The 14,039-nt window shown below is 39.2% G+C and overlaps 1 protein-coding gene across 5 annotated transcripts in view; it reads right to left on the reverse strand.

Annotated features, from left to right (window-relative positions):
• Window positions 1–14,039, reverse strand: part of DNAJB6 (DnaJ heat shock protein family (Hsp40) member B6) — a 65,661-nt gene that overhangs the window by 18,999 nt on the left and 32,623 nt on the right. The gene's annotated exons all lie outside the window — the stretch shown is intronic.

Raw genomic sequence — 14,039 nt, forward strand, 5'->3', positions numbered from 1 at the left:
TATATAAATACAAATTAGCAAGATTTCAAGCTCAGAGTTTGAACAAATGGACCCGACTTTTAAACAGCAATTGAGATTACTTAAAAGATGATGCTTTCTACACTTTTCAGGGTCATGTCACATCTCTATCATAGTTTCCTGCAAGTCACATTGTACGCCACTACATTGCAGTGCTGCCTACCAGACCCCTTTAAAAAGTTGCACCAAGGGCTCCTGCTCTTGGGGCTTCTTCCCCCAACACACTCCCTACGCAACAGGTAGGTGAGATGGGGCTCACATCGCTGTAGCTGCCTCCCTCTTACATGGCCTCTCTTCCTCCAGAATTGGTATCACCAACATCAAAATACTTGACTGGGTTCAATATTCAGAGCTTTTTTTCATCTCGCCTATATTTCAACCTCAGGCAAAAATCCCTGCAGGTTTCACCTCTACCATGAGGAAGCCTCGCAGCTCGCGTTTCACTTTGAAATTCAATTTGAAGTGCAAACCAAAATCCTACTGAGGGGAAAAAAAAAAAAAGCACAATGCAACTTAATACTCACTACTAGAGGAAAACAAATAAACAAAAAATCCACAACGCAACTACATGCGGCCCGGCCAGGTCCTCCATTGCATACCCAGACACGAGGTGCCTTCCACCAGCGTCTCCTCTCTCCTTGTGCCCGAGCAGAGCCCCGCAGACCTTTGCACCTCTCGCACTTGTGCTCCAGAGCCTCCCAGTGCCAGACAAAACAGCCCCTTCACTGCCCCAAAGACAAAACTTTGCTTCTTGCCTTCAACCCTCCTAGGAGTTACCACCATCAAGTCAAGCAAAATTGGCTTCTAATTAGAAAACTCCTCAGGTAGCAAGCAGAGGAAAAGTGCTCTTCCATTTTTGCAATGAACAGATCTTTGTCACTCTCAAAACCCAACAAGTTGAAGTATCAAGATGTCATCTTACAGTTCCATTAGTGGCCCTCACTAAAAGGAGCAGCCCAGAGCAGTTCTGAGCAAGCCCTAATTTGCAAATTACACAGTTTTGTTACATATTTTTTCATTGATTATCAGCTTTAAATGAGTCTTCAAAACCTTAATGTACAGCAAATCCAGATTACCGTAAGAGAACAAGATTACATATAAAGCAAAAAGCCATGCAGTTAAATTTAAAAAGAAAAGAATCTTATGAGTGACTGCACAAAAATGTGATGAATTACTTCCCCAGCTGTTTTGTCAACACTTCCATAGTAATTTGGCAAAAGCACAAAATCACCAAGTTTGTATTTTCATCAAATGGCTATTAGCGCTGTTGAAATCTCACAGACACAAGACAGTAAGAGCAAGCTCCACATTTTATACTGCATTGTCTGTGCTCAGTTTGTAAGCTCTCATCTTTTCAGGTTTATCATTTGAAATATATTCTCCCTTCTACCCTGAGCCTTAAATATGACACTAAGGGTTTCACATATTAATTACAAAAAAAAGAAGAGATGCCCACCCTCTCCAATTATACCCCCCCAACGTGTAATTCATTCTTCATCTGTCCCTGCATTATTAGGACTAGGGCAAGCAAATCCCAGCTCCCAGTGCCTGCACACATCCCTGATTTACAGAGCTCCAAAGACCATCATCTTTTAATTGACCCTGAAAATGACATGTGCTCATAGTAACAGCACATCTCGTCTGACAGCTCAATAGGTTTCAAAATGTTTTATGAACCTTCACCACAAAACCCAATCCTATTTTTGACATCTTCCTGACAAGAGCACTAAGCCATTAGTTGGCATTCAGTTCGATAATATTGACTACACTAATGAGAAGCCTGAATTTAAAAAAATAGTGTTACAAGTTGATGTTCAATACTAATTTTGACTAAATACTGTATTTAATTAGGAACCTATACACTGGCCTTACAGGGGCCATAACTGCACCACTTTTTGCTATTGGCATCTCTGATCCATCAGGGAACTGTCAAAGTTTCCAAACAATCTATCTTTCCCACCCATAGTCAAGCTCTTCAGCCTGTGCCATAAAATCCAGTATAGTTTAGGAATAAAAGTAATTTTTCAAATTCAAGACATATCAATAACTAAATATTTATACATGCAAACATATACACACAAACACATACATACTTTTACACACACAAAAAGAAATTGCTCCATGTATACTGCTCAAACTGAAGTTCTGACCAAAATAACCAAAAAATGGAAAGCACAGAAATTAAAATTTTCTCCATTAAAAAAAACAAACACCAAACCAGAAACATGACTACCATCCAACAACAATACTTACAATTACCTTTTGTGCCTGGGAACAGTATCGTCAGCCAGTTTACAGGCCCCTTCTGCAGAGATCCAGTAGGAACAAGGAACGTTTTACCAAGAGAGCTTTGCGAGTTTTGGAAACAGAAGGAGAGTTCAAACAGTGACATTAGTACCTGCTTGGTGTACCCAATACGGCCACGCACCTCCTGGGAAGGTCACCCGAGCTGCCCACGCCCGGAGCGATGGCTGTTCCCATCCTACTGTGTTGCTGCAGCGGCACCATCCCACCTTCTCCTCTTTTAACACACCTCCGAGATCGATGGGACGAAGCACTGAAGACAACAACAACCATTTCCAACCACAATCTCTGAGGCCAAAGCAAAAGAGGGGGTACACCAGTATTTAAGAGCTACCACAAAGGCACAGAAATTGGAGAGTGCCACATTCCAGAACAGAAGAGCACCTGAATGCTCACCGGCTCTCGGTGGAGAGGTGGATGTGCCCGTGGAAGGGATGCACCCACCGAAACTGCACGACAGGACAACTCAACACCTGGAGTTACCATAACGAGCTTCTGCTCAAAATCATCTAGCATATGCACATACCCACATCTCCTGTAATTCTGTAATGCCAGTGAAAGCTCTTCCAAGTATTTAAGTGACTATTTCTCAGTGGACTCTTTAGACCATGGGATAAATATTTGAAAAACTTTAAAAACAGATCATCAAAACTGCAGAGGTTAGAACTGTTTAACTACAAAGACAATTTTGTACTACTAGCAGCCCAAAGTGCAGGATCCAGCAAAGCTACTCCACCTCCCCCTTGAACACCAGCAATCTCAAAATCTTCTCAGAAACACTGCCAAGAGTTTTACTAAGTTTGAAGATGTCAAACTTCATTTACGCTACAGCATTTCTCCTCGGCCTTGTAAGATCATTATTGCTCCCTTTGCAGGGTTGAAGATGTCCTGCAGTCAGCAAAGTGATATCGAAAGGAAACCTAGAACAGATGCACAACAGATAAGACTGACATTCACCTACATTTGTTATCATGCAAGTCAGCGACTGACACAAAAAGTCCCAGACTTTGCACTTTTGAGAACATTTCATCACTTTCCAATTAAAATTCTGACCTTGCCTGAACTCCTGGTATTGGATACTGCCTGGTATCTCTGCAGAAACAATCTCCTTTTACAGTAATTTTAAAAAATACTAAATAAAAGAATTAACAACTGTTTTTCTAAAGAAGTTGCTTACTCAAGACTGAATAGTGGACTGGACACAAAATTACAGCTTCACCTTCCAGGAGGTAGAATCTGTTTGCAAAAGCCTTCAAAGCACTGTATTTCTATTGAGAAGATAAACTGATAAATAAAACCATGCTGTTGTAGCACTAATATACTGGACATTGATGACAGTTCAGCTAGGACCTCAGAGTGTCCATCTCTATCACAATTCCAACTGAAAATTTGGAGGGCCTACATTTTAAGGGAAGATTAGCCAGAACTGCCACAAAATAGAGAACTGGAGAGGCATTGACCTCTCTTAGCAATATACCATCTAACCTACATTATGCTGCACTTCCAAGTTGCTAGCTTGGCTCTGGGCCACTTACAGGTCCATAGTCAACACCAGAGACACCGAAAATTTGGGAAATTTTGCCACCACACCCAGAAAACACAACAGTGAGCCCAATCTGGAGCCTGGTGTGAACGAAGGGTGGGCTTTTTGTTTCAGGAGAAGCTGGGAGGCGTAAGGAAAACCACCACCCCCACCACCCCCAAACAGCTCTCGTAAAAAAAGGCTTTCCGCTATTGGAAACTATTCTGCAAGAAGCACCTCCCCTGCAACAGAGCACACGGCACGGCCGTGCACTCGGCTTCGTGATTTATTCTACAGGAAGAGCTACCAGGGATGTAGTCATCTCCTCCTATAAACATTTTGGGAGCAAAGCACACATGTGATCTCAGACCAAGTGCTAGAGGAGAGGGAAGAGTGGAAACCACATAAGAGTAATCAATTACTCTTATGTTCTTGGTTTTGTTCATCAAGAAGAACAGGGAGGCTCAAACATCTGCGTCTTCTTGGAAAAATGTTTTATTTGTCTGAGCTGAGCTTCTTGTTTTAAGGAGCGATTTCAAGAAGCATCTTCTCGATTATTCACTGCATTAAAAAGCACTTAAAATTCACCTTCTATTCTATGACACTTTTCAAGTCAGAGTTATAGTTGTTAATAAAGAAATTATTAATGGCTACAAAACTGCTATAGGTAGGATTCAGGACAAATTACTCAACTTTCTTTTAACCTTTCAAACAGGACTATCTTCCAATTCTTTTGGGCTAATGCCCAAAAGATGGATGGATGGATGAATGATGGATGAAAAGTCAGTCCAGTGTTTCAGAAATACTTTGGAAATTATTTATGCAGCCCCCCTTGCAAAAGATACTGCAAGTTATATACCATATAGTAGTAGCTGGCATTGATGTAACACCTCAAAAACATGAATATGCACAGTAAAGTATGCATAAATTTTCTTTTTACTTAATAGTGGTAAAAATAATCATCTACTTGGTCATTTTCTACCCGATTCTCTAGAGAAATTGTTGTGTTTCGCCTAAGAACACCTGGTGATATCTCTTCCAGCGATGTTAACAGGGGACTTCAGCTGTACAGCAAAGAGAATTGCATTTCTGAACTCTGAAATAGGTTCCACGTGGGATGCGACTCAAAAACTTTGAAGTTCCTTGGATAAAATGGATACAATTATTTTGCTTTGACAAGTTACAGCTCTAATACATTTAAAAATAACTAGCTTTGAAGTGGTTTACTGCTAATGAACAGTCAACACATACAAGGTGTACACTGGCTATAGACTTTGCCAACTACAGAAAGATTTCTGTCCGAGGCTTCTTTTAAGCCAGAAAAGGGCAGAGCAGTACAGCACATACGCTTGTTTGCTTTTCCAAGTGACAAGTTTTCTTGTCACTACAGCTGGCTGTGTCTATACCAGTGAAGCTGTATTCCCTGACTCTGCTGTAAGGCAAAAGCCTCACAGGTTTTATTATTTGTACAGGAAGGAGACTGCACAAAAGCTATTTTAAGGGCTGAATATTTAGTTCTCAAAATATGGTTAATTTGACCACAGAAGAACTAAGACTTAGTTCTGGAGTTCCAACACTCTCCAAGCAGGATACCTTGCCCAGAAAATTAGGAAGGACTTTAGAGATACCAAGACTTTGCCACACAAGAGTTTACGTTTGGTTGTTGTATGACCCAAATGCTGCTGAGTTATAATTCCAGGAATTTGCCTTTCCTCAAGCTTCTCTTCGAAATAAACTTGCTTAACAAATGCAGCTCTGCATATATACAAAACCCAAATCAGCATCTACAGAGATTTTTTTCACACACATAGTTCTGTAGGAGACTCTGCTCCAGCTGTTCCCTGTAGAAATATTTTTCTGATGTATTTCAGTCTTAGGCATTTAGCGCACTACCACAGACAATCGAATTAACAAAAAGCCAGCTTTTTTCATCAGTCACTCAAAATTCAAAACACACATACTGCTATCCATGTAAGATTTAACACACACTAAAAATAAAACCTTTACATCATTAAAACGTTGCCCACGCTTAAGAAAATTAATAGTTCATTCTGCCAAATAAAAGTTTGTCATAACATTACATTCATTAACGAGAGCCCTTCTAATCTTCATCTCAGGAGCTGGAATTAGGCTGTCTCAAGCTCTGCAGCCTGTTGTTGGTGAGAAGACAGGAGATGCACAAGGGCTGACTGTAATGCAAATTCCAAATCCAGTTCCCTGGGACAGTCATCACAGCCCTCGCCTTGGTTCCTCCTCCTCACTAACCACCCCATCTGTCCACTACAATAAAGCAACTACTTACCTTAACAGATCCAGAACGTCTTCTGCCACTCGAAGTCCACTCTCGCGCACTACACATGCCAAACTGGATGCTTTAGGGCAATAGTCATCAGGCAATAATATCTGCGCCCTAGCTGCACGCCTTGTCTCCTCTCTTCCAGCTACCCTGCTTCCCCAGCACCTCCCGAGACAGGGAAGGCGGCCTCCACACACGGCCCCAACCATCCCTCAAATTCCTTCATCACAAAAGCATCCCCCAGTCTCAAAACCACGGTAAGAAAACATGTCACGTGCGTTAATGTTAACACAACAGGAGAGGGAGGGAAGAAGCTAAGATACAGGCCATGAAGAAAGGCCTGAAGGAACACTGCGCCCTATGTTGCATCTCGATCTGTGCCCCAGGCTCCTGAGTTTCTGTTAATTCTCTGTAAAGCCCAAACGCTCACTTCTCACTAAACCCTATTTTTCAGAAAGCTGTTTTTTTAAGACACTGAAAGCTGGAGAAACTACTTCTCTTGGCAGGTTCTTCCAACAGTTAATCACCCATGTGTGCATGTTTATCTTCTTGTTTGAATTTGTCTAGCCTTACACAAATGTTTATACCCTTCTTCCAAACAAGGCAACCTTTAATATGCACAGTTTTATCTTACTGGTGTACGCATTTTTTTAGAATCAAACTGGAATTTGGCACACCATCCTCAGGCTGCAGAAGCACCTCCCTTGCCTGCACTGGCAGGAACACAAGCCCTCACAGCAGCACAGAGCTTGGGCCGGCAGAGAATCGGCAAACACCCACCGCTTCTGCATTCACTGTGATAACTCGTGATCGTGTTTTCCTGATGAGAAAGGCAAAGGCCAAATGAGGAAAAAAGTCCTTGAAATTTATGTCAACAGCACAAAACAGGCTGCGTTGGGTCTCCTGCCTCTCCCTCACTGGTTTCATGCCCTGCAAGTTACATTGAGAAGCAACTTCGCACCTATCAAGGATGTTAAGATTTGCCTTTCTTCTTGGGGCTAAAACATCCAGTCCCAGAAAAGACAGAAGTAGCACTAGAGGTATTTAATGAAAAGAAACATTTTGGTGGTTGTCCTAACTCAAAAGCTGAACCTCCCCAAGAGAAAAATCTTCCACCTCTTTGCATTCATTCAGGAGCTCAAAGACTGAGGGCAGAAGGTTTATGAACATTACTCATGCTTGCAGGCCATACCAGATGCACCCAAAGAGGTTTAAGTGAATTTCTAGCTCTCTAATGCTCTCCTGAACATCCAGCTCCCAGTTGGTATAGAAGAGGTGAATAACGCCCTTTCGTTATTGAAGTGCAGTACTTTTGGCGATAAGGACCCGACTGTATTTCCCCTAAGCACCCACTAGTAATAAATGTAGACGTCGAGATTAGCAGACTAATTCTGGGCGGTGTCTGAGTGACTACTTAACAGGGCATGTCCAAATAAAGTACCAAAGTGCTTTCTGATGAGAGGCAGTATTACTACAGAAAGCCTGGCCAAAGTCCTCTGAAGACAAAAGGCTTAGTCCTCCAACTCTGGCTAAGAGAGACTGGAGGCAAGACTGAGCCTCGGCCATGTGAGTTTTCTCCATCCTCCTCCAGAAATACTTTCATAGAGAAGTCCAAAGCAATTTTAAAACATCCATGGTCTAGCTCCCTTTGGAAGAAGAATGACGGAGACTGATACTACAGAATATGCCCTTTCACAAAAGCAAGACACAGTACTCTGTTACTGAGTAAGACAAAATCGCAACAGGATGACAAATTTGCATTTCATTTCTGTGAAGAGTAAAATGCAGCCTCCAACTACATGCCTAGGAAAAAAGTCTGCCAGAGGTGGCTATGGTGACAGTTATGCAAATGTGTGATAAATAACTGAGTTAATCTTACTCTATATATCAGTTACAAAGTTTAACACAGACACAGCAGTATTTCTGGAGAGAAACCGAGAGACTGCTGCATCTGCCCAGCTTCTCTACCAGATGTGTCAAAGCCTCTGCAGGCTTATGATTTTTTTTTTCCAGGTAAACTCCCCTTCTGGACCACAATTCCTTCAAGCTTGTGACTGCAACTGAGAGAAGAATTCTATTCCAGAGCTGCTGCTTTGCATCTTTAGCTGTTTTAGTAACAACTTCAAGCAACTCTGTTACAGACGCAGCCAAAATAATTCTCTCTTCTGGCCATCAGGAATGTGTGTTTCACCATTTGAATTCTATGACCAGTCACCCAGGCCGGATTCCTCTCCCATACTAGTAACTCATTCAAATAAATTTACAAATAAGAAACAATGCAGAAGATTTCACATTTTTTAACAGTCAATAAAAGGAGGAATTGAAGCCTTCTCAATGTACTATGTCATTTGTTGCATCACGTAAGAGACTAACATCCCTACTGTAGTCTTTACAAACTAGGTGTTAATATTGAATCTCTCAGAATTAAAATTCAGGTGTATGAACGATTCAGCTTTATTTTGACCGCTGGTAAACTAGCAGCTACAGGGGTTTTCTTCTACTTTTATGAAGTTCAATTGAAGTTGGCTGCATTGAAAAGAACAGCTGAAAGAGCTCTCATTTGTGATTCAGTATAAAGGATAAGTTATAGGGCAAAGCAAAGTTTTAAGAGCTATTACTGTAAGCCTCTAAAAATCTATTTTCTTGTCAATTTTAAGTCAAGCTCAAAAATGATCTATTTTTAGTTATTTTAAAATGAATCCACTATCCTGCAAAAGCTAGCATTATTTAAAAAGCCAGAGAACTAAAGAGACAGTTCTACTTAATAGCATCCTTTCAATAAACTTTTTACTTATCTTCTGAATTAAATATACTTTAATCCCCACCATTACATTTCAAAGCTGACACCTTCTCAGGCAGAAGTCCTCAGCTTCCTTTATTTGGCAGATAATTAGCACTCAGGCCACCAGCACAATCTGCCTCACACCAGGACTTCATAGCTTTCAGATTTCGGTACTATCACATCCAAACTACTGCATGTATTTTAGACATGGTAAGCATGACAAGGGATATAGTATTCACGTGGGTTTTCAATTAACTTTCTACCAGCTGTTGTAAGTAAGATAACACCTAACCCAGCGCTAAGTCTGCCAGAACATAGTTTTCAGAGAAGTTTCAATGAGTTTGAATCAGCAGTCAGCTTGCATAGGTTCAGCATTACTGCTCAGATGGTCACAGCATTTTAATTTTTTTTTTTTAATCTGACAGCAGCATCTCAAAAGCGAGGCTTACTGTTTTGTGAATGCATGACCTATGTAGCAGAGTATAAACCAACCATCTTCTGCTCTAACTTTTCAGTACTGCATTTCACTCAACAACCAACTCTAGTCGAGGTATTTTTTTTTTCCAAAACCAAAGCAGAACAAGCCGTAAACCCACTAAAATTATAAATTCAAAAGGTATAGTTTGTAACATTAACAAAGTGCGTATGATTCATTCCAACACTATTGCAACATAAGGACCATTTCAGGTGGAAGATAAAAAGCTTTTTACTTAAGACAACCACTTGAAGACAAGCAATAACAAGAAGAAAACCCAAACTATCTATGTTGAGTACTACGCAAAGCAAGTCTATGGTCACAACTCAGTCCCAAAATAAACAAGACCAGAGGGAACAGACAGTGCAAACAAGCTTCCTTGTATGTTAAAAAAAGTAAGGTTTCAAAGTTCGGGTTACTGCTGATTGGCAGACCACTGGGGTCTGTATTGCAAACTACCTTGTGAGAACATCATTACTTTAAAATAAGCCTAAATACTAAGACATCCAAAAATCACAACCAAAGACGCAGGTTTTTCCAAAAATACTATGAAATGATGCCACAAAAAGGTTAACAAGTATTCTAATACTAAGTTAAAGCTTGCACTAACATTGAGCACTTTTGAAAAAAGTTCTCTGACTGTAAGCACCGTACAGCTGTAGCATTCATTTTGCAATGCAACCATCTTTAGAAGTAAGCACTATCCTCTTACAATGACAGATTCAATGAAGGCAAAGTAGGAAACAAGCTTACTTTGTAAACAGAACAAAAGCAGATTCAGGAACAGAACTCACGTTTCCAAAAAACAAAAAGTAAAATCTAACTGTCTTAATCACTGGACCATCCCAGAGATGGTCTGAAACACAGAAGCACAGCTAAATACAAAAGACAGACCTCCACTTACACCTAACACCAATATACTGAAGGAGACAAGCAAACAGGACAGCCGAACACAAACAGTGACAGAGAGGTATAAAACCCTTGGGCTTAGAGATGATGGGTTTAAGTCTTTTACAATCTTGTTTTCAGCATTCTAAGACTCAGTCCATCAATTAATCACACGCTGATACAGTATACATCTTACAAATGCTATGTACACTTACTCTGCAGAGCAGCTTTGTCACTTATATCACAAAACAGTGCCTGTCATTCTCAACAGAGAAGGTGTTGTAAGAAACAAGAACTACAATAGCTGAGCAATTTTAAAATGTGAAGCATTCTAAGGCAAAATCCCAAACTTCTACAGCAAAGCCAAGTGAAAGGGGTAGGTGCCATGCAATCAAAAGAGAAACTTGCGTTACAGTGTATTGCACTGAAATTACTGCCATGCACAAGAGACCAAAAAGAGGCTGCACCAAAAAAAAGCATTACAAAGTTATTGTGTTCTACCAATGAACTTTGAAGCAGAGCATGAAAGAGTAAGTGACTTAGCAGGTTCAAAAACTGCATCTTAGTTTTTCCAAACCACTGGAGGAAGCTTAATTTAAACAGGATGGTGTCCCTAAACATTCAAAATTAATCCCTCCTGTATGAAGAAATGGTACTTTTAATCAAACAGCATCTCTTTTTGAAAGCCACCTCATCCCACTGCACATTTGATGCCTAGCATTTGCTAGAATTAAGAACCTTTTCTGTTATTAAGTATTTTGTGCTATTTTGGCCAAAATTGAAGTTTAAGGAAATTTGCTGCCCTTGATGATCCATTACTTCCAGTGAGTAGGTTTTGTACATCCATGCAAATCACATATTAGTAAGGAACGACAAAATTTTTCACAGGAACCTAATAAGTGGGTTTTCAAGAGAAAAGAAACTCATTTCAGCAGCACAAATAAGAAATTCTGAATATATAATACAGAACAGAAAGAATTTATATTGGATCCACAGTAAACATAGAATAAGGATTCATTTTGTGTACTAAAAGTGAAGTTGGATGCAAGAAGTTGCATTAAAAAAAAAGTCGGATGTGGTGTTATTTAAAAAAAAGCGAATCCCTGTGTTCTGCATAATGAAACAGGTGGAGACTATTAGGCTTAGGTCAAGTGTAAGGAGGTGACAATTTTTTACATCTGGAACTGGAACTACCAGTCCAATTGTATACTTGGACCAAGACCATGTAACCATCCAGTTCAACGATCAGGCTGTTCAAACGCTGGTGTATGGGTATCTGCTTACTACTGTAGAAATCTTTACTAATTAATTCTGCCTTCTGCTGATTCATTTCTTCTTGTCCTTGTGTTTTGCCAGTCTCTCCTTCTACCAAGAAAGTGCAGTGCGGCCATTTAATGCTGCATTTTGTCCAGCTCTGACAATATCCAGCTTCAGTGATCTGAAGGCAGAAGAGAGACTATCCAAAACACTGGTTCTTCAGCAAATTTACAGTGTTAAAAGATTTCATTATAAAACCCTGGAGTGAACTGTTTGTATATAATGCTGTGAGAAGGACCATACTTTTCTGGGTAAGAAGATCTAAGGCAAGCATGTGGGTACAGATTGGCCACTAGCAGCTCTGCTATCAAAATTGTGTTCTTAACTTGAGCTAGGTAATTTAAATGTTAAAGAAGATTACCTGGGACTAAAACTGAAGGTAAAGTTTGGCAGCTTAGTGTAAAACCTATGGGTATCCACAGGAAGGAATTCAAACTCAACTCCAGATTGTCCTAATTTTATTTGACTCGGTTAACCAATTTTGAAGCACTTTTTACAGTTTACATAAAACTTAAAAGGAGCACACTGTGTCCTATAAATATAAACTAACATTTTTAATAACTTGAGACATCACAACAAAGCCAGATTTTGAAATAAATTGTCTGTTTAGTTACCTGGATCAAGAAGGAACATACATGGGGAAGGAAAAAACAGCATTAACAAGAAAACACTGTTTAGTTTTAAACTGAGTTTGTGCTTCTACACCAAAAACACAACACCGAAGTAACAAGAACTCTGCAAAGAACTTGAAAAGGTACATAACTTCTGTAGTCCCAAAAGCAAAGTACGTATTTATTTCTTCCTCTACCTGTTATTTTGCTGGGTTCTATGAAATTAGCATTAATGGTAGAGGGACAAATATAAGAAATATTAACTTTGCTACAAATATGAATTCTGTTTTTGCAGTTTGTTAGATTGTTGGTTTGGGTTAATTTGAATTGGTTTTCCTGCACAATAAACAAGACCAAGTCTTTTTGATGTATTTAATAATCAACGCATTTGTTAGTACAAAGCAGATGGTGTTCAGCAAGAAGGCATTAAGTGATCATTTCAAAACACCATGCTTTTTTTAAAAAAAAAAAAACACAACACTAAGCCACCTTAAAGAATTTTGTGAAGGCCAGATGTTCAAAGCTGGTGCACAGATAAAAACTGCACATCCATGATTTATGCATGAAATGACCCAGAGCCTGGCAGGTGTTAACACATGCCAATAGTTATTTGCATGCTTTCTCTATGACATACAGAAATCAAGTCATCTTCCACTAAACTTTGAAAATCCAGTCTTAGCTACAAATTAACACTTTGCTTCACTCCATTAATTTAACAAAGTTTTTGGTTGATGAGTAAAAGTAAGAGTGAGATATTGTAATGCTAATACTTTTGTACAAATCTTCTTCAAAGCAATTAAGTTTGTTCTCAAAACAAGCAAAAAAAATCTTATCATTCAGAAAGCCTTTTTTTAATTATTAAATATTTTCCTGTATATTTAGGTTCACTACAGATTATTTTTTGAAGCAATCTCAGAACTTAGAACTTTAGAAAACTTTTTTTAAACAGAAATAGTTACTTTAGGCCTAGACCAAAAAAATAATGTACTAGGGCAAAAGATGGAGTTAGCGAGTCAGCCTCTGAATGCTTCTTAAAAGTAGGTGCTTCAAATACAGGTTTAGAAAAGAAATTAAATATCATGTTTTCAGACACACTGAAGAAAACATCTGCAAAGAAAAAAGGCCCTCATCCTTAAGACTGAAGAAAAAGGTGGAAGGGGAGGGGGGGAAAGCACTGTTTTCCCAAGTTGCCCAAATTACACACAGACACAAGAAGGTTACAAATGCCATTCATGAAAGAATGCACCACAAACATCAGCATTTATTCATTTTGAATTTTTTTTTTTTTAGCAAATGACAAAAGACTCAGCTCACTGGCTTCACTTTTGTTTACCTTTTGCTTACATTACACATTTAAACATTTGTCAAAACTTACTAAATTGTCTGCATTCATGCACAACTAGAAAACAACCTTAATTTATTTAAACCAGAAATGCATTACCAGAAATGTATTAACATTGTTCACTACTAAACATTTAAAAAAAAGCTGAAATTATTAAAAAGGTTATCCTGGAAATGTTAACTTCACAGCAGACTTAAACTACTACTTGGCTCACATTTCAAATTGTAAAAAGCAAGATTCATGCTAGTGTTAGTGTACATCTCGCCCTAGCACTACTGAAGGATCATGGTTCACCTTGATCATATATAATAAAAAGAAAAGTGCATACAGAAATTTACAACAATTTTAAGGACAAAAAATGGTCCAATTGATGTGGTCCCAACAATTAACTCAAAAGTCTATGACAAATACGAGCTTCAGTGAGCTATTTATACTACTTAAGTACGGATATACAGAAAGTTGAGTTCGTTTGAAATCTTCAAAA

This window comes from Haliaeetus albicilla, chromosome 2 (assembly GCF_947461875.1).
Source record: "Haliaeetus albicilla chromosome 2, bHalAlb1.1, whole genome shotgun sequence".
In the NCBI taxonomy this organism is placed as follows: Eukaryota; Metazoa; Chordata; class Aves; order Accipitriformes; family Accipitridae; genus Haliaeetus; species Haliaeetus albicilla.